Genomic DNA, 23,856 nt, shown 5'->3' on the forward strand with positions numbered 1-23,856 from the left:
AGTAATTACTGCCAGCATGGATTTGGAAGTTTTGGGTGTTACAAGAATGAGGGTTTGCATTTGTCTCACCTATGACTGATGGAAGACTTACAGAAATAGGAATTTAATCTAGATTTGTCATCTCATTGCACATGACTGAATGTAATTTTACTGCTGTCATCTGAAAAGTTATGCAATGTTTCAACCTCAGTAGAAAATGACAGTATTTATAAAATACAATGGTATTTAATACTAGCCACAACTTTCTGAGAATATAATGCTAAAAATAAAGTTTCACCAAGCATTTTCTTACAAAAATGGGTAGATTTAGAATAAAATTATTTTATTGGAAGTAAGAATCAAAACAATGCCGTACACATTTATTTCTTTTACAGACTTTAAAAAGTCTCTTTAAAATAAACTTTTCCCTAAAGAGGGGAGGTAACTGATAAGGAAATGGATAGCATTTGTTTTCTTTGTGGCCTTCTGCTGAACTTGTTCTCTCTTTTCATGAGGGCATCTAAACCTGGCCTGCCCACTCAGAATGATGTCGAAAAAGTGTTGAACAAGGAGGAAAGAAATTCAGTTTTTTACATTGCATTAAACAGTTTGAAATCTTTTAGCACAATTCTGATATAATTTTCTTCCATTTCTGTATCAGCAGTGCTTTTTGTTGATATACCAAAGGATCTAGAACTTCCATTTGTCATTTCAAGGTGGTAAGGGATAGAAATTTTGCTATTTAGCTATGCTGCTTTCTGAGATGCAGTTCAAGTTTTGGTGAGCACTGAATAAAAGGAAGTAGTAAGTGACAGCATTAGTTTTTTGACAGGAAACTTTTTGAAAGAGGGAAAAGAAGATCCCAGATGAAGTGTGAATATATAAAAAAAAATATGTCCTTTGTTCTATACATTAAGAATTTAAAGGGAAAGTTCAGAAATCAAGATTTAAGATTTTTGCCATTTAACTTTTGTCAAGTGTCACTGTAAACAGAGTGCTTTGGCTTTTCTGATACAATTATTAATTGCATGAAATAAGTGCTGCTTTGGCCATCTCTGAAGATCTTGGCAAGGCTGAGAGCCATAAATCTTTCAGTTCCTGTGTCAAATCCTGCCCTGATCACAGTGGCTGGAGCCTCTGAGAGAAGATGAAGAGTAGCATATATGTCTTTAGAATTAGTCTGCTCTCTGTGCCACGGGACTCAGCCCTGGCAGGAGGATGCTCTGGGATACATAAATCAGGAGCTAACCTGGATGTGTCCTGCTTTGGGATGCTGCAATCCAGCTGTCTCTGAGGTAATATGTTCTTTAATGCTTCATTGAGCCTGCTCTCACAGAAATGAAAATGCATGTGTTTGACACGCTCCTGTGCTTGGCTGGTTGATCAAAATAGATTTTTCTCAGCCTTTTTTTTTCTCACTCATCTTTTCATGGGCATCATTATCCATTACTTAAAATTATTCTGAAGCTTCATTCCCAAACTTATTTGAATATGCCTGTATAATCTACACAAAGCAGGGTCCTTTTGGACATGTGATAAAAAATTAATAGGGCTTCACATTTTTTAACAGTTGGCTCCAGCTGCTGGATTTCTTCCTGTATTAAAATCACTTAAAATCTCTTTTCAGTTCTGTTCAGAAGGCAAATTATCTAGGAAGGGTAGATAAAGCAAAACTGGCAGATTGAGTATTTCCTGGTGAGATGTGTGTATTTTAAATGCAGTTTGGGGAGGCAACATATAAAACATGCATAATCTATTCTAATGAGATTCCAGAAAGTTCCATTCCCAGGTCTGAAATGTTTGGAAGTGATAGGAAGGAATGTGCAGCCTCAGATGGGAGCCTGAGACCTGTGAAATTAGGGGGGAGTTATCTGTGCAGTCCAGAACAAAATGTACCTGTTACTGTCCACACTGCTCGTGCTGCAGCATAGGGAAAAATGTCCTTTTTTATTTAAAATAAAAGAAGAACAAGAAGTTGAGCCACGTTTTACTAAATATCCCATATTGCACTGTAAAATCACCATCGTAGAGAGAGTTCCTCTTCCTCTGCTTTCCTTTCCAGCCCAGTGTGATAGAAGGGAGGAGAGGGAAGAGCAATTCTGTTCCCAATATTTTGGAGGCTGAAAGATGTTAATGGATTTTTTTCCTGGCATTAGGCAAATAGTCTGACAGGACAATGAATCATTTTTAAAATCTCTGCTCCCACAGTGTAAGAGCAGAACACTTCTGTGTTCTGCACTTTTTAAAATTTGCAGTAAGATAAATGATGTTCTAAGAGGAATGATTATTTGGCTCAGAATTGTACTATCCTTTTCAGTAATAATTTATTTTCAAAATGTAAGAAATGTTTACATGATGATAGGTAGTGTCCTGGTTTTGCCTCATATTTACTAATATTTTACTGGTAATCTGTTAATTAATCCATCTTTGCTAGTTGTCTGAACCTAAGAAAAACTTTTGAATATTACTTAGGACATGACATGCTGTGAGCATAGAATTCCACAGGCAAATTAAACAGATACCAGATCTATTTATGTCAGACAGCCCAGCAGAAAGAGCCACAGCCCTGAATAAACCCAAAATTTGAGAATGCAAGTGAGAGATTTTCTCAGTGGGATACCTGGGGCAGCTGATGATGGGTATTGAAATGTGAGTTGTATCTGGAGTCTTTGGGTTATTTTTCTGGGGTTTTATTTAGGTTTGGGTGGGTTTTTTTGGGGTTGCATGAGGGCATTTCTAGCACTGCTAAAGGAAACGTGAGAAAACAACAAAGATTCTGCCAAAAAAGAGCAAACATCTTACATCTTGTCAACCTCTTATCTGTCCTTTGGCACAAACTGGAGTTCAGTGGGATGTCAGACACATAACTGAATTTGATTTCCTGAGTCCCTCTGCCAGTGAACAGGACCAGCCATCCCTGTCCCTGTGCTGTCCAAGTGATGAGGTTCCAGTGGATATCCTGAGAGAGGATCCAAACTTCCCACATCAATTCTTGTCCCACCTGAGGCACAGCATTGCTAGCAAGTTCCAGGAATACTCTTGAAGTCACCTTGTGATTTGAAATTATGCTACATAATTTTCAAAACACAGCAAATAAATAATATTGAAACAAAAAAAAAAAAAAAAAAAAACCTGCTGGCTTTGTATCACAGTTATATCAGCATTACAGCCAGCAGGAGAATCCCTCCTTTCATGGCTTGCCCACCATCCTCCCTTTTCCCTTTCTTTGCCCATGTACCTGCTTGTGAGGTGCTGCTGTGGCAGAAATTAGCCCTCATTTGTTTGCTATTTTAAAAGATAACTGCAAACTGTAAAGAAATAAGAACAGCAATTACTGTGGAAGCTGAGCAAGAGGCAGCATTAAAGGAGGAGAAGCAAATATATCAAACCAAAATCCACCCTTTTTTGTTGCACCAACCTCTGTGGCCACCGTTTGCAGGGACTGAAGTGCCTTTTGCAATCCTCCAACGTGGTCCTACTGTAAAAAATCAATACCTGGGCTGGGGGAAGCTTATCCCTTTGACCAAACCTGTAAGATTGATCACCTGCATCAGGGCTATTTTTAGGAATAATTCATCAAGGCTGTACAGACACCTTGGTGCCTACAACAACATTAACACCTTTGAAGCCTCCCCTCTCCTCCCCATCACAGTCAATCTTGTTTCAGCCTTTTACAGCTTGGAAAGGATTAATCTGTGGGGGCAAACAGGCAAGGACAGGGTGTGCTGACAAGTCTCAAACTCACAGGAGCCATTTCACATCTCCTAATAAAATCAGAAAGCCCCTGGGTGACCCAGGTGAGGTCTCTGCAGGGGCAGCTGAAGGAGTTCCCCAGTTTGCTGCAGTTCCAGGAGGCAGCAGAGCAGCTGCAGAGTGATTATTGCCTGTAATCCCTTCTGATCCTTAGGGCAGAACTTGTCCCAGCCTCTTCCTTCTTGCTCACCCTATTCCTTCTTGCCCACCCTATTCCTTCTTGTCCCAGCCTGTTCCTTCTTGTCCCAGCCTGTTCCTTCTTGCCCACCCTATTCCTTCTTGCCTACCCTATTCCTTCTTGTCCCAGCCTGTTCCTTCTTGTCCCAGCCTGTTCCTTCTTGTCCCAGCCTGTTCCTTCTTGTCCCAGCCTGTTCCTTCTTGCCCACCCTATTCCTTCTTGTCCCAGCCTATTCCTTCTTGTCCCAGCCTGTTCCTTCTTGCTCACCCTATTCTTTCTTGCCCACTTGTTCCCAGAAGCTGGAGAAAAGCAAGCTGGAGTTTCTCAGGTGGATGGCTCTTTGCTGGATGGCAGCAGGAAAGGGGGATCTGGATCCTAGAGAGGGATGGAGATAACAAGGCTGCTCCCAGAACACCGGCGAGATCCTGCAAAGTCCAGGAGGGGTTTAAAAGAATTTGTCTCATTGAAATGTAGGAGGGGAAAGGGATCTTAAAAACCAGATTAATAGGATAGGCTGAGGAAGAGAGAAATCCAGAACTCTAAAGCACTCATAATCTTGTGAAGTTTCTGGAAGCCCCTTGAGCCTGACTGACCCTTATTAAACAGAAGCTCGCTGTAATTCCTTTGTGCTTCTGTGTCCTGCCTTTAATCCACAATATGCCTGAAATTCCAGGGCTGTCTGATACTCCTCCTGCATGGAACATCATTGTTCACTCACTCCTGTGCTAACTGCTCCTGTCCTCCAGTTCCCTTTGAATTTTGCATAATTGCAGAGCTTCTCCAGCCCTTATCTAACACCTGGGAGCTCTCTCACTGTGACAGGAACATCCTGTCATTCATTCCCCACCTCTGCTTCCCCTGCATTCTAGAAGAAATAAACAGATCAAGCTACAATTAAAACTAACCAAGTCATGTGGGCTTGCCTGTGCTCCTGAAAGCATTTTCCATGGACTCAAGACTCACAAAACTTGTTGAGAAATAGGAGCAAAATTATTTGTTAGCTGCAAACCAAAGCAGGAGCCCCCTGCTCTACCACAGTGCAGCTGACTCTACTGCACCTTTTTCAGAAGAAAACTATAATCCATATTCTTGTTTACCAGATTTCTTTCTGAGCCATGGAAATTACTGAGAATGAGTATGAAAATGACAACAGAGAAATTGGATGTTCTGAGATGGGAGCTCAGAGGCAATTCCAGCTGCTCTTTTAACAAGAAAAGAATGTCAGATTTCTCACTGTGTGATTATACAGGCATTCTAGACAATTTTTATTTGTTCTTGGTTTAGAATTGTGTTTCCAAAGTTGATTTATGTCTGAAACCGGTTGCTGATGTTAGGCAGACCAATTCAAAAGAATAAATTCTTGTGGCTTGGGAAGCTTCAGTGCAGAATGTTTAATGGTTTATTATTGTGGATCATTAAGCTCCTTTCTGGAATAGTGTGAAACTGCTTTATGGGGGGGTGTTATTGGTCTGAATTAATTTCATGTGTACTGGAACCAGATGGGATGATTTCCTAAGGGATGTATTGATTACTTTATCTTTCTGTGATACTTTAAAAATGTTGGCTTTAAAAGTGTTCACAAGCAAAGCTTTTTGTATTTATCTTTTTCTACAGAAAGAAAAGGAGTTAAAATTACTCCTTTAACTACAGCAGAGAATTTCTTTGTCTTTATGGATGTTCTGTGTTATTGGCAGTTCTCTGTTGACCTCCTTTTCAACTCTGAAACTTTGGTTTTACTATGGAAGTTAAAGAGATTGTGATTTAATTATAACCTGTGAGACAACACGGATTATTTTGAAGCTGCATGACAATGAAACAATGATAATTACACGGTAATTTTAGTTACAAACCTGCTATGTCCACATGGTAACAGATCTTGCCATGTGCCTCTTGAGATGAACATCACTGCTGCTCAATATAACCCAGGCTATGAGTGTGATAAAATGGGAATACATTGAAATAACACAGGGGAATACGCTGAAAATAATACATGAAATAACATACATGAGAATGCATTGAAAACAATAAATGAAATAACTGAGGGGGACACATAGAAAATAACACATGAAATAACATACATGGGAATACATTGAAAATAACACATGAAGTAACACACATGGGAATACATTGAAATAACATACATGGGAATGCATTGAAAATAATAAATTAAATAACACAGGGGAAAACGTTGAAAATAATGCATGAAATAACATAGATGGGGATACATTGAAATAATACATGGGAATACATTGAAAAAAATAAATAAAATAACAGAGGGGAATGCATTGAAAATAACACATGAAATAACATACATAAAAAACCACTGAAAATAATACATGAAGTAACATACATGGGAATACATTGAAATAATACATGGGAAAATATTGAAAATAATGAATGAAATAACACAGGGGGACACATAGAAAATAACACATGAAATAACATACATGGGAATACATAGAAAATAATGCATGAAATAACATACATGGGAATACATTGAAATAACACAGGGGAATACATTGAAAATAACACATGAAATAACATACATGGGAATACATAGAAAATAATGCATGAAATAACATACATGGGAATACATTGAAATAACACAGGGGAATACATTGAAAATAACACATGAAATAACATACATGGGAATACATTGAAATAACACAGGGGAATACATTGAAAATAACACATGAAATAACATACATGGGAATACATTGAAAATAATACATGAAGTAACATACGTGGGAAATACATTGAAATAACATACATGGGAATATCTTGAAAATAATAAATGAAATAACATTGAAAATAATCCATGAAATAACACATGGGAATACATTGAAATAACCCATGGGAAGAGCTGTGCTCATGTGACAGGCAGACAATTCAGGCCTTGAGGCTTTGTAGTTCCTCTGAGAAATAAATTATCAGGGCAGGAGGCTGTAATTCAGAGAGGGTTGTGAAGGAAGAGGGAATCCAGTGGTTCTCTTCAGGAAGGGCTGCAGACCCTAAATTCTGCTAAATTCTGCTAGGATGAGGGGGTTAGTAACTGAGGAGAATATTCTGATATTATTCTAACCTGCTTCAGGTTAGCCATTTTACTCTTTCTTCCACTCCAACGTGAAAATCTTAGGAGGGCAAACCATTGCTAACACTGTGTTTTTATTTTTGATTTCTGCAGCAAGCAGCAAAGAAAATTCTGTCAGCTTAATCAGCCAGTATTATGCAAATGTGGGGGAAATTACAGTAGTTGATGTTTGAAGAGGGTTGTCAGCAGTGAGAGTGTTCATAATGTTTGATAAAGTTATGGCTTTTTTTTTTTTTTTTGGCAAACAAGTAAAAATAAAGCATGCATCACCACAATTTTCCATCCATTTAAGTTTTAGATTCCCAGTGAAACTCAACCTCAACTGTACCAAGTTTTATCCAATCAGTGCAAGTAGCTGACCAGTGTTTAGTGCTAGTGTAATATATTTTTGTATTGATTTTGTTCACTCTTTTCAACTGTTGAAAAAAATGAACAAAAGGAAGGAGGGAAAAAAAAAATGGAACTGCATTAGCTGTGGTGGGGGCATTTTGTGCCCCAGGAATGGTGTGTTCACACAGAAAAGAGCAGAAAATATGGATCTCCTTTTGGTTGTTTGGTGGTGATGGCTTCATTGTGTTCTTTTTGTGACGTGGCCCTGAAATCCCAGAACACATGAGATTTATCAGAGGTTCAGAAATAAATAAATAACCACAGTGGCTTGAACTGTTACAAATGGAACGCATCAGAATAAGCTGGAGTTACCTAAGGCTTGTAGAATTCAATGCAAAACCTGGAAATTAAGAACAAGGGAGTGGGAAAAGTGCAGTATTTCCATCACTGGACGTTAAAAAATGAAGGATCAGAGAAGGGTTTGGGTTGGAAGGGACCTCAAAGCCCATCCAGTGCCACCACTGCCATGGCAGGGACACCTTCCCCTATCCCAGGGTGCTCCAAGCCCTGTCCAACCTGGCCTAGAACATTCCAGGGATCCAGGGGCAGCCCCAGCTGCTCTGGGCACCCTGTGCCAGGGCCTCAAACAGACACACAGGATCTCTGTGCTGATGAGTACAGCAAAATTCTTGCTGATTTCACAGTGAAAAGTAGAATAATATGAAGTTTTTCCTACTGAAAGCCACTTGCACTGCACTTGGGAATACCTGGCTGCCCACACAGAAATCCCAGTTTAACCAGGATCCTGTCCTGGGATTCAGAACTGGTGACTTTCCCTGTTTCAATAGTCCTACACCCTGCTGATTGCACTTCTGTTTAAGCAGCTCTGAAAATGAATCATTCCATGGATCATTCCATTGAATTCCAACCTAGAAGTCTTTTTAGTGTAATTCAGTGAACTTTGATTTTTCATTAGTCTAAAATTGGAGGCTGAAAAGTAGTAGCATGTATAATTGCACGTCACAGGGCCTGCAATATACCTTACTTGCAGGTGTATTTCCTTCATTTTCTTTTTGGTGTTGTAGGGTACCTGCATTGTTTTGAAATAGAAAATAGTACTTCTGAAGCAGCGTGCAGAAAAATAATTATTTCTTGTACTGAGCAGCTCTGGATAGAACTCTTGTCTTTTTTAGAATTGCTTTAGCTAACTTACAGCTCTGTTGGTTGACGTATATCAACAAAAATAGATGCAGACAGTCAATTATTTGAATTATGTTCAAAGGTATTCTTAACTCTGTTTTATAAGAAAAGAAACTTGAATGGAGCAGAGCTTTTCCTATGCCAATTACTGCTGTGCAGCCTCCTGAGAGAAGGAGCCATTCAAGCCAGGGTTTTGGGGTTTGGTTGGTTGTAGTTTGTTTGGTTTCTCGCATTGCTGTCAAAAATCAGTCCTGTGAGAACATCAGATTAATTTAGGGGTAAAAAGTGCACTGACTTCTTCCTTTTCATCTGAACAGAGTCCTGCAAAAAACATTGTATAAAATACACTAAATGGTGACGCTGCTTTTGAGAGAGACAAGAAAAATTTTAGGTAGAGATCTTAAAGGGCTTTTCGTGGTTCCTATTTAAAGTGCCGATGATGCTTTCTGAAAAGCAGCACCTTGGACAGCAAACGCTGCAGAGTGGGTGGAAGCTTTTGTTTCCTGGAGTGACCAGTGTGTGTTCACTCCCACGGCTGAGCATTTTCTGCTGTCCCCAGATAAACAGATTTGGGATTGAGCAGATCAGGGAGATTGCCTGTCCCTGATTAGGAATGGGGGAACTGTGTATCCTGTAAGGATTTTGCTTTGACAGAGAACCTACAGGCATTCATGGTGTAATTTTCATGCTGGGAACACATTCCCCACCCTTACACAGTCGATAATTTTAATAAACCAAAAAACAATTTTGCACTTTACAGTTTTCTTCTCTTAATGTGTCCAGAAGCTTGATCTACTGTAAGGTAAAGGGCCTTCCTCTTCTAAATCACCAAGATATTTCTGTATGTAGATAATGAAAGCAGCTGGATTTTTTCCATTTTTGTGTTTGGTGGCTGGAAGTTAACCTGGCTATCTGTGTTTGGGAGAATAAAGGAAAATCTCTGAGCACAGTGATAGCAAATACAGCTGACAGCAGTAATGAATTTTTAAGATAAAGATGTGAGGGGAGAAGAAAGAATCTTTAATAAAATTAAGGGTTTATCAAGCCTTGTTCTTGGGCTGAAAAATATGTTTCTTATATGTAATTTGCATGATATAAAGTGCTATCAATTATTGAAAATAATTCCTGGCTCCACAGTTACCTACTTCTGCTCAAATTGACTTGTCAAACATTTGACATTCAGATTATTCTCTCTGTTTGAGTGCAACTGCAGAGACTGTTATGGAAAAATACAAGCATTCAGAAATCCAGGCTTTCCACTGGAATTTCATATTAACATTTTAATATAGATGTCTTGATGTTTTCAAAGCACAGAGTAAAGAAAAACAAAGGTAAACTAACATAGCTTGTGCTGGTGACCAACATACCAGTTTAGGTGCTGAAAATTGGCTTTCCAGATTGCCAAAGGACAAAGTTGCAAAGCACCAGGTGTTCTTTAGTTTAGTGCAAAATGGAGTTGATTGATGTTCTGGCTGCTTTCCTGATTTTCACAGTCTTCATCAGAATCCTCTAATAAATAACAAGCTGAATCAGCATTTTGATTAAGGAGATTGTTCTAATAATAAATTAATAGGCTTTTTACTTTTGAGCAAAATAGCAGCCAGAGAACTCTTAAAGCTTTTGTTTCTATGAGCCTTATCTTCCCAGGCAGGTTCTGGAGCTCCCAAATTTCCTTCATTTGACTGCAGCAGGAGGATAAACTGCATTCCACAGCAGATCTGCTATTTAATATTGCCCTTAAGAACAGAGAGCTCAAGCTGGAAGCTTCTAGAAAAACACCTGTAATGAGCAGAACAGTGTAGGTTTGTAAAATGAAATCCACTTATTTAAACAACAAATCAAAACCAGCAACTAAGTCCCAATTAAATCTCTGACTGAAATGAGTAGAGGTGCTCACTCGGACAGGGTGAGAGCATTGATATGTTACCCCTTTGTTATTCTCAGTTCATCACCTCTTGGTATTTAAATAGCATCCTAATAAAGCAGACTTTAAGAAAACATCCTGGCAAGGATAGGAAGGGTTTGGGGTAGTGCTGTTAATGATCATTTCCACTCCTTCTGTCACCATCAGGAACCTTTAACACGTTTCCCACAGTCCTGAGCTAAGGTAGTTTTCTGTCTCTTTCTGGTTTACAGTTTCTTGTGCCATAGTGCTCCCAAATCTTTCCTTCTAATTCTCTTTCCCCTGGGAAATAATGAAGGCTGTTTTGTTATCCTAACCTAAAAGCAATCAATGAAATTAAAATGAACTGTCATCTAACAGAAATGCAAATGCAATCTGCCTTAGTCATTTCCCTGCCCTTGCTCATCAACAGATACCCTCAAAGAGCTCTCTGCATACAAGATTGCCTTCTATTTATCTCTGTTTATCTCTCTATTTCATCTCTCGAGAGCAGTGATGCCTCCTGATTCTTCACAGACCCTACCAGAGTTACCTCAGTAATTTAAGATGATGCTCGATGACTTTCACCCCAAAAAAAATGCATTACATATTTCTGACAGTCAGAGCAACGAGATGCTGGGCAAAAAAAGACCCCAACAAATTATTCCTCAGAAAAAGAGACTCTAAAGATAGAATATAGAGATAATCTCATTTCAGCTTATTAATTATGCCTTGTAAGCAATGAATCAAATCACTTTGCTGTATAATACAATTACTGCTGTAATTTGTAGTCATTACAGTTTGCACTGAGGTATAATTGTGTAATTCATTTTCTGCAGGTTATTGACGGAGAAGGTCTTAACAACTTCAGCATGGAGGCTTTGGGTTTGCTACAGTTTAATTTGCAGATCATTAGCACAATAGACCTAATAGCTTGCTGTGTCTACCCATCAAGGAGTTATTTATGTTTGGAGCAGGCACAAAAGAGAAAGATTAAGAAGAGATTGGAGGTAGAGACATTATTACCTGGTGCCTTGCTCCCCTTACAGTCTTCAGGTTCTGTTGCATCAGTGCTGGGCAGATTTAATTCTCTGGTCAGCTGTATTTTCTAGCAGGTCGTTTGAAGATGAGGTGGCTTTCCTGCCTGCAGTGAATTATTCCAATTAACAAGTTAATATTTTGGCATAGTCGTCTGCATCTGATTAATGTTCATTAAATCAATCGTGATTTGATTGAAATAGATTTTTAAGTGTCAACCTTCCCATTTAAATGGAGCACAAGAAGTGCTGTTCCTGCTGACATCTGCCATGGAATAAAATATAACAAATAAGTCATGTTCCAATTGTGGTTTTTGTCTGGTTCTGCTAAATGTATATCCTGACTCTTATTCACGGTGGCTTTGGGTTTTTTGGTTTGTTTTCCTTTTTTTTTTTTTCTTTTTTTTGCCTTTCAGGTATCTCTGTAGTATTTTAAGAGTGATTACTTTTATACTTATTTCAGCTCCTTCTTAAATAACTGGCTGTGCTTCTAAGTTATTGTGAGTACAATTACTCATAATAAATGTAAAATGAGATTAGATGTGCCCACTGAGGTGAAGGGGACAGAAAGAAAAAAATCTTCTATTTGACCCAAGCAACAGCACCCATGAAATTTGTATTGAGGATTATGAAAAATATCATATTCTGTATGGAAACCATAATTATTTTTCCACACTTCTTGCCATTATTGGAAATTCCTTTTAATTGACTATTCTCAATTAACATGTTTTCATGCAGTCACAATTTCCACACCCTATGTCCTGAGAGCCACATACATCTTACACTATATTTAAGAAAATTATAGAAATTATATTCTTTACTGTTTGCATGAGACTTCTTTTTTATACTACTCTTTAGGGGAAAAGAAATATTTTTAAAAGTTTCCATTAGGGCCTGCAACCAAATAAAGTTCTTCCATTTTTTTTCCTTGATACAAACTTTATCCTCAGAATGCAGAATTCAAATTGTAGAGCCTCAGAAATTCTTTGAAAAAATAATAATGGCAAATGTTGCTATGGTTACAGAGCCATTCCCATTTGCTTTGCTTTTCTGCCTCAGTAATGAAAGTGGAATGAGGGATTTTTATTCCAACTGTCTGTACCATGCTTTGCAGGGGAAATGCACATCCCACTAAATATTCTCCATTAATTTTTGAAACCAGAATGTTTTGGGGGTTGGTGTTTCTGAAGCTGTTTTCCCCTGTTTTCTTATTAAGTTGATTAAAGACAAATATAATCTTAAAAGCTGCAGTGAAAATGTGGGTTTTGCTCACAATTCCACTTGGATAAAGGACAGACTCAATTTCTATCCTTCCTCAGTCTAACACCCCTTGGGTATAAAATACTGAGCTTGAGCTGCCTTAATTTACTGAGTTACCTTATTCTCAGGAGTGACTGGCACTGGGGTTTTTATTTTAACATTGAAGCACAAGATATCCTTAAGATTTCTCAAGCTCATGTGGAACAGATAAAGTACTGCTTTGGGATGTTCAATTTTATCCCTCTGGATTGCTGGGGTTTTTTTTGTTTTATTTTGGGGTTTTTTGTTTTATTTTTGTTTGGTTTTTGTTTCTTTTTTTTGTTGTTGTTTTTTTTTTGTTTTTTTTTTAGTGTGGTTTTTGTTTGTTTGTTTGTTTTTTGGGGTTTTTTTCAGTTGTACTTTTGTGATCAAAAGTTCCTTGTCCTTCCAATAACACAAACCTCCGTGACCCCAGAAAAAAAACCTCACAATGCTTCACTTCCCAAGGCACTTCCCTCACTGCCATTTCCACTGTGGCAGAACTGAAACATTTGGGGAAAGTCTCCTGATTTTCTTATCAATAAAAGCATCAGCAGCAGCTTTTCCTGAGGATGAAAACCCACCTGGAAGCAGGGAGAGGCAGCTGAACTGCTCTCCTGAGGACCACGAGCAGCCTCTGTAAGGCAGCAGTGATGTGGCATCACCCATGGGGCTGGTCCAGTCCTGCTGCAGGGAGCTCTTTGGGAAAAGATTATGCAAATAAAGGCTGCTAGGCACAGAAACACCCCAGGGATTGTGCAGGAGGTTCAGGGTTTGGGTTTTTTTTCCCCCAAAAACCCCATGTGGGATGAGAGCAGGGTTCTATTTTCCAGAAGCTGAAGTCCTGCACTACTTCACAGAGCCCCATCAGGATGAGGTTCTGTGCTGGCTGCCTCAATAGCACAAACATTTGGAGGGGGAGGTGGCAGCAGGGCCCTCATTAAGGTTTTCTGATACCTTTTTTAGTAACAAGCAGTTCTCAGTAGCTCCCAGTTTTGCTAAGCAGCTATGTGAATTTTTCCACTCTGCATGGCTTTTCTGGATTCTCAGACACACACCCACACAGAGCCAGATTCCCTGTGACGTTTTGTTCCAGTTTATTTTATTATTTCAGCCAAAGAGTTGAGAGTTAACCTAAGGAGGCAGTATATTACTGTGGTTTTTTATTTTTTGGTTTTTTTTTTTTTTATTTTGGGGGATATTTTTAGGTTGGATTTTAGCTTCCCTTCATTCTCTGGAGCCTTTGATTTTTGGAAAACTTAGACTTTGCACAGAAACTACACTCCATGGACTTTAGCACTTATCTGCTTCTGCTGCCCCCATGAAAACCTCACCTCTCCACATTTTTTTAAACCACAAGACTAAGAACTCCAGCTAATTCTTGGACAGCTACATTAGTAATGAAGCTGAGCCCTTCACAAGGTTTTTTTTTTTGCCTGGATATTGTCTCATACAGCAGCTGCATGTGCAGACTCCTAATGAACCTGCTCAGCCTGGGCAGGCAGGAAAGGGAAAGCTTTGGGAATTTGCCATCCGGGGGTGCAGCAGCTGCTTCAGGCTGGAAGGAGTGGGGCAGAAAGAGGGCTGGGAGCTGGTGCTCCTCTGAACCCCCTGCTGGAAAACCAGGCAGGATCTGAATGTGGACACTCTGTGCAATATCATAATCTAAGAATAGCTTAAAGATTCCAAGTAACCTGGTGCCTAAAGCTCCTTTGACAGAAAAAGTAACTTATTCAAGGGACAGAAGCCTAAAAGTGCAGCAGCTGCTGTGCCCTTGGGCTGGGAACTTTGGTTTGAGAGCCAAGCAGCAGCAAAGGACACGGAGCAGTTTGTGATGGAGATCTAAAGCTTGCTCAGATTGCTCAGATTTCCTGCTAGGTGCTGACAGCACAGAACTGGGGAGATAAGAGGAGCTTTGTGATGTGCAGGCAGAGCTTGAGACTTTTCAGCACTGCAAAGAAAGAAAATAAGTGGGTTTGTTTTTTTTTTTTTTTTTCTTTTTGCACTGGTACTTGACTGGGCTCTTGAGAAATGGGGTGGAATGGAGGAGAGGAATTGCAGGAATTTTAGAAATGGAAGTTAAAAGTTGAGAATTCAAGAGGACTGCAGTGAGTAAAAAAGGGCTGAGAGGAGTCTGATATTTCAGGAGGGAGAGGTGGGGGACCCATGAGATTCTCAGACTGCAGCTGACAGAATAAACACTGGGGAGAGCAGAATAAAGCTCAGGAAAGAACACAGTAGAATGAATTTTTCAAATTTCAGAGAGAAGAAAGAATTTGTCCACATAATCTTGCAGAGTCTGGATTTTGAGTTGGACAACAGCAGACAAATCAGCCACTAATAGTGTCACACCCAAAGTCACCCGTGCCAGGGAGGGGTTTATAATTTCCTGCTGCTCCTGTAGAATGAGTTAGATTATTATTATTATTGTTGTTGTTGTTGTTGTTGTTGTTGTTATCCAATATTTAGCTTTGTTTCTTCAGTGAGAGTCAAATTATAAATCCCTTGATTTTTTTTAAATTATGAAGTAACCAGAAGTGGGTTAACCTGGGGTATAGGTGATATTCACTGCTCAGGGTTTATTCTGACTGACCTCTCAAAAGCACAGAAATGGACACTGGAGCCTTGAGAGACAACTGCAGACCTAAAACTTGACTGAAAAGCCCCTGTAACAAGCTTGAAAAACAAAAAAAAAAAATAAAGCCATTTTTGTCCAAACGTATTATGGAGACTGCCTTAAACAATAAATGTTTCTGATTCTTACTTGCTAGCACTGTCAAAGAATTTGGACACTCTGTGCAACATCATAATCTAGGAATATTTTAAAGATTCCAAGTAACTTGGTGCCTAAAGCTTCTTTGACAGAAAAAGTAACTTGTTCAAGTTTTAGTTTTGTATTTCTGTGAAATTTATCTTCAAATATTTGACTGAAGTTTTGAGACGCCTCTCTTGATTTTGTGAGATGTGAAACATTTAATTAAAATTGACTTAAAATCTAAAGAAATACATGGAGAACTGGTTCAGATAACTTAAACATGGGGTAGGGAAAGACTTTATATATTTGCATATTTTATTACTGGATATAAAAAGCAATTTTTCAAATAAATGCCAGTTCTTCTGAGCCTTCTGCATTTATCTGCAGAAAGATCAAACAGAGTATGAAATTTCAGAATGCTCTGACTTTCTAAGCTGCACTAAAAATACTTTAGTTCTGGCTGTCCAATGTAAGTTACTGGAGGATGTTCTGTGATTTAATTGGTCTCTACTGGTTTTAAGCTCAAAGGACAGTTTCTTTCAAACAGCTGGCAAAACTCTTGTAAGAAAAATAGCAATCAATATCTAAGATGGGGTCATTAGAGGAAAATCTTTGTCTAGCTGCGTTTAAATTTTTATACATTTCTTTTCAATTTTAGTCACTGAAATAATTTTCTTAAATTATTAATATTGCTCTGTCTGTAATTTTATGCCCTTTGTTGTTTTCTAGGACTGACTTGAATATGGGATGGGAGTTGCTGAAGTTTGGATTGACTTCCTTTGCCATTTCCCAGACAGAATTCCCACCCACCCCAATGCCTGAACCTCTGAGAGCTGCACGAGCACCCCTGAGCCCTGGGTGCATCTGCAGAGTTAAACAAAGAGGATTTTAATGCCTTAAATGATCTCCCATTTAAACCTTCCCAGCTGCTAAGAGATGTGTCCTACTAAAAACACTCTATGCTGTCCAAATATACTGTTTTATGAAGTATAAATCATTTTCCAGGTGATTCTTTAACTAGGTTTTTACTGTTTACATCAGCAGATATCTGAAATTTGCCACGAGTCTGTGCATTTTGGGGCTGGAGCTGTCTTTATGTCACACCCCACACATTCCCTGATGTGACAGATTTATGAACACAAATTTAGTTGTCCACACCCTAAAAACAAAGAGTGATTGCTGATATTGATTGTTGCTTAATACAAAGGGTGATCACAGAATCATTAAGGTTGGAAAACATCTCCAAGAGGACCAAACCCAACCTCTGGGAGATGCTTGAGTGGGCAGGGTGGTTTTGGGGCAAAGTGCCACCAGCTCCACTCGTTTATTGAACACATCCAGGGTTTGTGACTCCTCCACTTCCCTGGGCAGCTCATCCCAATGCCAGACCACTCCAGCAATTAAGGAATTTTTCCTTATATCCAAGCTGATTATTGACTTTTACTTAAAAAAAAAAAAAAAAGAAAAAAAAAAAGAGAAGGTGATTATTGAGTGATTCTTTATCTAGTGAATTCAGCCCACTGCTTACAGTGAGTGAATAATAAGTTTTTAACAAGTGGATATAAAGGTGTAGCAGGAGGGCAAAGGAGTCTGCAGAACTTCAGATTTTTTTGGCAGGTGGAAACTCATTAAAACTGCACATGCTTGAGGAGGCGGCAGACAGATTCTGTGCTGCTCTTGAGACAATGCTCACAGAAATATCCCTGCTTCATCTGCCTGATAAATGGTGATCTTGGAAAGGAAAGTGGTTCTTCTGCAGGCAGCTGTGCAATTCAGTGCCTCGCACTTCCTTTCTCTGAGCGCTATAAAGATGAAGTCTATTGCCTTAGACATTTACAAATCAAATCTTTTCATGCCACTAACTGCTTTTGGAGAAAAGCACAGATGTAAAATCCCTGCTTGGCTCTGAAGGGAGGCCAGCAGCAGGGCTACTGCCAGCAGGGCTCACCCTGCACCCCAGAGCCCCGAGCAGCACTCCCATGCTGGGAACTCTGCTTTTGGCTACTGGTGGGAGTCTGCAGCCCCAAGTTGGGCAACTCCCCGGGGGCTCCCCTGGCAGGGGAGCCCCTCCTGGAGCAGTTCTGTGCCAGGAACCAGAGGCACATTGGACTTTTTCAGTTTTCAGCTTCTGTTTATTGTTATCTTATCAGAACTTCAGCACACTCTCTGCACCAGACTCTGCGTGCAGGAAAAGCAGCACAAAAATGGCCAACAATCTCTTGTTACAAGGCTAATCAATTTAGCCTTTTAATTTAGAGCCAATTTAATTTTAAGCCTAATCAAAAACTAAGATACCCAATTAAGAAGTGACACCTAAATTATTTCCCTTTCTAACCCCAATAACTGACCCCTAAAGACCCACAATGCAGATTTTTCTGCCCAATTACAAGATATCACCTAAACCCAAGAACGAGGAAGAAGAAGAAAGAAGAAAGGAACTCAAGACAACACCCTGTACCCTCCATCTTGAACCCATCTATAACATACTAAAAATCCCTAAACCTAAATTTCTCACCCATGTGACACACTACATTATGCTCTACAATCTCTACAATCTATTTCACATTTTTGTGGTTTCTGGTTCACCTTGAGGCTTTGGAAGCTTTCTCCATGAATGGGGGTCAAAGTCAGTGCTCCCCTGGGGGTCAGGACACCCCAGAGCAGACAGAGAAATATTCCCAGTGCCCTGGGTTTCCACATCCTGGGAAACAACACTGCACTTCAAATAATGGAAGAGGGACAGAACTCTAGGATGGCTGACTTGTCATTTAAGTCCTGCACTTCAAATCAAAAACCACCCGTCCACCCCCCTCTCTGTGGGTACAGATTTCTGATGCTGCAGCTGGGCTGTGGGGTGCAGAAATGTCTGAATTTGGGGGTGGGATTGCTTTTTAAAATGTTTTCCTTTTTTTTTGTTGGTTTTTTTTTTCTCTGTATTTATGGAAGCACAGGCATTTCTTTTTGCTGTGTGCACACACAGCTGCCAACCACACACTTGGGGAAGGGCTGAAGGTTTGAGGAGGGAGGGCAAAGCCCCTGTCTGGATTGCAGTTGTTTCTCAGCCAGTGCCACTGGACATGCACCTGCATAAAGCTTCCACACACTTCAATAATTTGGAGGATTTTAATTAAAAGGAAATTAGAGCAGTTCTGTCGCTCTCCCCTCTCTTTGTGGAAATAGATAACCTGATTGAACACTTTCCTGGTCTTAAATTGTAATGCTTCATAATATCAAGGCACCAGCAGAACATTCACAACTAAAACAACAATGTCAATTTGATTTTAGTTTAATCTAATTCAGGATAGAGCTTAAATTTTATATAACACATATGGCAAACTTTATTTTTATCTTCTGGGAAACTTATCCCAAGAATTTGAAGCAATTTAAACCATTAAACTGAGAACAATGTCAACCCAAAGACTGGTCACTATTGGGACAGAAGCTGATTTTTGAGCCCTCTGCAGATCTGTGATTGCTTTTATGAACTGACCCCTAGGTTTTTTTTGTTTTGTTTTGTTTTGGGGTTTTTTGAGATATAAAGATGTGAGTGGCATCGAGATGTCAGTGTATAAAGTTCTTTCCTCCACAAAAGCACAGCACGTTAAAATTCCAAGTGATAGAGGAGGCTTTTCTGGCATGTAGCAGGAAACATTCTGAGTGACTCCAGCATGGTTTTCCTCTTGTCAACAAGTTAATTTGAAGAAAAATAGCTGTGCTTCCAAAATAATAGTGTCTCCTGTCATAGAATTGCTGAACACTTGGTTCTGCTACAAGGATTTTTATTAGAGAGAAGCAAGACTAATTTACAAACATCAAGAGGCAGAATGTGATAAACCTGGCTGTGCCTGGATGTTTAGAGAATCTGCACTGTCAGTTTAGCTACAGACGTGCTGTGGCAGCCAGGAACACTTGCCAAACTTCACTGCAGCCAAAGCCCACTTTGTATTCTAAAAGGATTTCTTGGTTTTTTGAGACAGACAAAGGTCATGAAGTCTGACTTGATGCAGTGCATGTCTCCATCATCTGGGTATTCAAAAGATAGAAGCTGAAGTCCCTGAAGTCTGTTGCAACCATTCAGTTACATGGATTAGAAATGTACACCTGAATTTCTTTCATGTGGCATTTTCATCTGAGATGTACAAAAGAGGTGGAGGGAAAGAAAGAAGCAGTAGTAAAGGATTAAAAAAGCTTTTAAGCTCATCCTAAAAAGAAATCTGTTGCATCTATCCATCAGTCACATTGCCCATGAGCATTTAAAAAATTCTGGAAGTCCAACACCTTTTGGACAGTGATTGCCTATAAATGTGTACTGCAATTCACTGCTTCAGTCACTCTTTTGCACTGATGCAAAATATTATGAATTCATAATGTCCACAGCATGGCTGGAGACCCACCTGAATTTTGATAATGGCAATTTCCCAAACTTCTACAACTCTGTCAGCACAGCCTTCAGTAATTTGCCTCTTTTTGTATTCTGATGAAGCCTGGAAACAGCTACAAAAACCGATAGTGTGTGCTCCTGGGTCTGGTTTATATGGCCTTCATTTCTCCTTTCTCCTAAAAAGAAATACATCATCATGGCCTCCCTGCCACCTTTGTCAGCACTAGCTGTTACATCTTCCTCTCTCTCTCTCCTGGATATGTTTTCAGAACCTCCACATGGACTTTTTACCATTGTTCACCTCATAGGATCCTAAGGCACCTGCTGAGGTATTCCCTGTGAACCCCTAGTCCTTGTGATGCAAACACTAAATGGCATTTACAGTGCAAAGCTGGTTTAATTTGTTTCTTGAGCAGCAAATCAGAGGATGGATTTTCACCTCTTAGGACACCTTCTTGTCTCCAGAAAGAGATGGAGCACTGCTACCTGCGCTGCATGTAAATGAGAGTCAGCTCTGTAAGTGGGAGGCTGAGCACGGGGCAATTCTGACCTCTGCATTGGATGTTATGTTTATTTGAACACATATGTATCCCACCTACAAATCAGCACTAAATTATACAAGTCAAGGCCTCTTTGACTTGAAACAGCTGGTAAAGGCAGAAATCAAAGACACAGAGACACCCGACAGAACTCAGTCCTGGCAAGCTGCAGTGGGAGCTTTCAAACACCACCGAGGGCTTTTACCAATATTTCTGCTTTCACTTTCATCAGTGTAAAGGCATTACGTGATTCCCTCTGAAAATAAAGATATCCAAGGAGGATGAAATAAGAGAAAAATCTATATCTGAATGTATTATTTGCCTGTTGCCTCAGAGAACAGCTCGTTGCTGCAGTGCTCTAACAAACCACTCTGTGCTGGCAGTGGGCTCTGACTGCATTCCTAATGACACAGCTCTGCTCTCTGCAGTCTCACACAGCATTTCTGTGCTGACACACTAAGGCAGAGCATTTTACTTTTGATTCCACGGGAAAAGTTGGAGAACATTCAGAACTCCCAACCTCAGCACGCCCAGAGCAAATCTGCTGGGACAGAACGAGCCAGGCAAGGGAAGGGGAAGGGATTTCCAGTTAGTACAGAAGGGAGCTGCCACCTCAGACTGGCACCTGGGGCTGCTACAGGGTCAGGGATCTTTGTCCTTGCTGGGCACTTCCCTGTGCCTCCAGTGGAAAGAGGGAACATTGCAAAAAACCTGCTGTGAAGTGACTGAGGCAGTGAGGGAATGAGGGAGGGGCTCAGGTAAAACCATGACTGGAGTCAGAATGTCCCAGAATGGTTTGGGCTGGGAGGGACCCTAAAGCTCATCCCATTCCCCCCTGCCATGGGCAGGGACACCTTCCACTGTCCCAGGGTGCTCCAAGCCATGTCCAGCCTGCCTTTGGACACTTCACAGCCCTTTGGGCAGCCTGTGCCAGGGCATCACCACCCTCACAGGGGAGAATTTTTCCTAATATCTACTTCAAACATACTCCCTGGCAGTTTGAAGCCATTCCCCCTTGTCCTGGCACTATATGCCCTTGTAAAAAGTTTCTTGATTAAAGGTATCTAGGCAAAAATAATTTAGTTTTTCTCCTGGCTTTCTCAGTTTCTGCTAACCTGAGGTTTTCTGAGGGAGAGGACAGGAATAGACATTAAATCAGACCTAAGATCTTCCTCCTCTCGCCCCTTAATGAATGCCAGAAGACCCAGCCTGCTGGGTCTCTCATTATCAGGTAATCATGCTGGACTTAAAATAACTTTGCTTCTGAAGCTTTATCAGAACCTGACCTTTCCTTAAAACCTTTTAATAAATTGTCACTTTCTTATGAAACTAATCTTGGAAAAAGACCCTGGCCAAGGGTTTGCCCATGGACTTGTACTTTAGACATCAGCATGATTGTGCATCCACGATTACACACACAGCACTACTGACCAACCAGCATTTTTGTGACCCCTTAGTTTTATTTTCAGCCATAGGCTTTTTTTCTGATCTTTTTGTGCAACCAAAAAGCTTTGGGAACTATAGATGCAGGCAAAATTAATTAAAGCCACATGTATTTATGGCAGTATTTTAAACTTCTCAGTGGACCACTTAGATTTTGAAAGCAAGTGTGTAAAAATCTCCATCTCTTTTCATGCCAGTCTGATAACAGAGGAGCAGTTTCAGAGCTCTGTCACTCCTTTCACATTCTGTTTACAATAGCAGCCAGCCTTTTTTGCTTTACACTTGCTTGAACAGATATCCGGCAAACCTGGGGACTGGTTTGTGCTTTTCTCACATGGCAGGAAAGAGAACCAAGCCATGATTATACCACAAATAAAAACCTGAGAGATTTAACCTCTGGCCAAGTACAGGCTCAGGATGGATGGCACTGCATATGCCTATGAGCATCACCAAAATAAACAGAGTTTCCTCAGGAAGCTGGCAATGCACCAAACTGTAATTCACAGCTGAGGAGGAATTCCTGGATAATCCTCACAAAAACAGGCACTGAGAGGATTGCCTGCACCCTTCAGTACAGCCCTTCACTGCAGAACACCACTGTGTCATCCAGACCTCCACTAAGAGATGCAGCTTATTCTGAATTAATTAATTTTGTCCGACTCATTTCCCTCTGAGGTAACACTGCTTCCTCACTGTCTCACAGCTAAAGAAGCAGTTTCCAGCATAAATTCATTCCAGGACATGGCATTTATACCTGTTCTTTGCTAAAAATCAAACAGCAACCAACCAATGAAACAAATAAAAAAAAAAAAAAAAAAAAAAAAAACACACAACCCAACAATCCACCTTTTCTAGAAGGGAAGGTCTCATTTTCAGGCATTTATCCTTCAGAGGCAAGTTTGGGCTGCAGTTTTGACATGGAATTGTCTGGAACTGTGATGGGCCAGCCTTGGCTGATGAGTAAACTCCACCCAGCTCCTGGCTCACCTTCCCCTCAGCTGGAGCAGGGGTGGATCAAAGGGAAGAACACAAAGAAGGAAGTTCAGGGCTCCAGCCAAAGACAAGGAGATTGCTCCAGGGGCACCCAGTGCAACAGCTCAGCCTTCTGTTCATGTGCACAGTTTATAGAGAATTCTTATTTTAACCTGACAAACCCAGAGCCACAGTTTTATCAGTCTTTGTTATCAGCTTGTCAGCCATCTAATAAATACATTCCATCATCTCTGTGGGAGTTTTAGTCATTTAGATGGTAATTCCTGCTTCATAGGTATGTTCTACACCAGGTGCCAAATATAATCAGCTATAATATTACTGCTGATGTATTTTAACAGTTTTCATGTCCCCACACTTGTGTGTGGTTTTATTATGTAGGAAGTGTCTGAATTTAAATTTGTATGTCCCATCCATGCAGGACCTCTTCCTCTTGCAACTTGAAAACATTACTGCACTTCTGAAATGTGACAGCAAGACAAAGTAACAAAAATTTATCTCAAATCCAATTAAAAATTTTTGAGCAGTGTAAGCTAACATTGAATATTTTTTTATCCTGGTCTGTTTGTGAAGTGCCCTATGAGCTTAGTAGTGCAGTAGAAGTGATTTTAGAATGTTTTTTTTCACCTCAACTGTAGATATTCAGGATGTTTCTCTCCAGCCTGCCAGCCAGCTGCAAATGGCTCTGCAGTTGTCTCTCCACATTTACAGATTGGCCTTCTGGGAGGGAACAGGGACTAAGTGAGAACATGGCATTCATAAAAGCTAGACAGGCTCTCCCACATTTTGTATCAGACTCCCAATCTACAAATCTGGACCAGCTCTTTCCCCAAGTACTTCTGGAAGCTTTTCTCTCCATGGTGCTGTAAATGTGTAACAAGGAACAATCATTTTAGCTGATTTTTTAGTTATTTTAGTGAGCATGTATATACATTTTGCATAAATAATGAGAGCTATTTAGAACTGTATCGATAACTTTAAGGTGTTTTTTGAAGAATTGTTTGAGTAATACAAGCACAA

General features: G+C 40.0%; 1 long non-coding RNA gene across 1 annotated transcript; it reads right to left on the reverse strand.

Moving 5' to 3' along the window:
• Positions 1-9,830: 9,830 nt before the first annotated feature.
• Positions 9,831-23,537, reverse strand: LOC128795309 (uncharacterized). The gene is made up of 3 exons (XR_008433480.1): positions 23,464-23,537; positions 11,440-11,557; positions 9,831-10,310 (listed from the first exon to the last, which is right to left on the reverse strand). It is a non-coding gene; the product is annotated as an uncharacterized LOC128795309 (long non-coding RNA).
• Between the last annotated feature and the right edge of the window lie 319 nt (positions 23,538-23,856).

Source organism: Vidua chalybeata, chromosome 14, assembly GCF_026979565.1.
Source record: "Vidua chalybeata isolate OUT-0048 chromosome 14, bVidCha1 merged haplotype, whole genome shotgun sequence".
NCBI classification, from domain to species: Eukaryota; Metazoa; Chordata; class Aves; order Passeriformes; family Viduidae; genus Vidua; species Vidua chalybeata.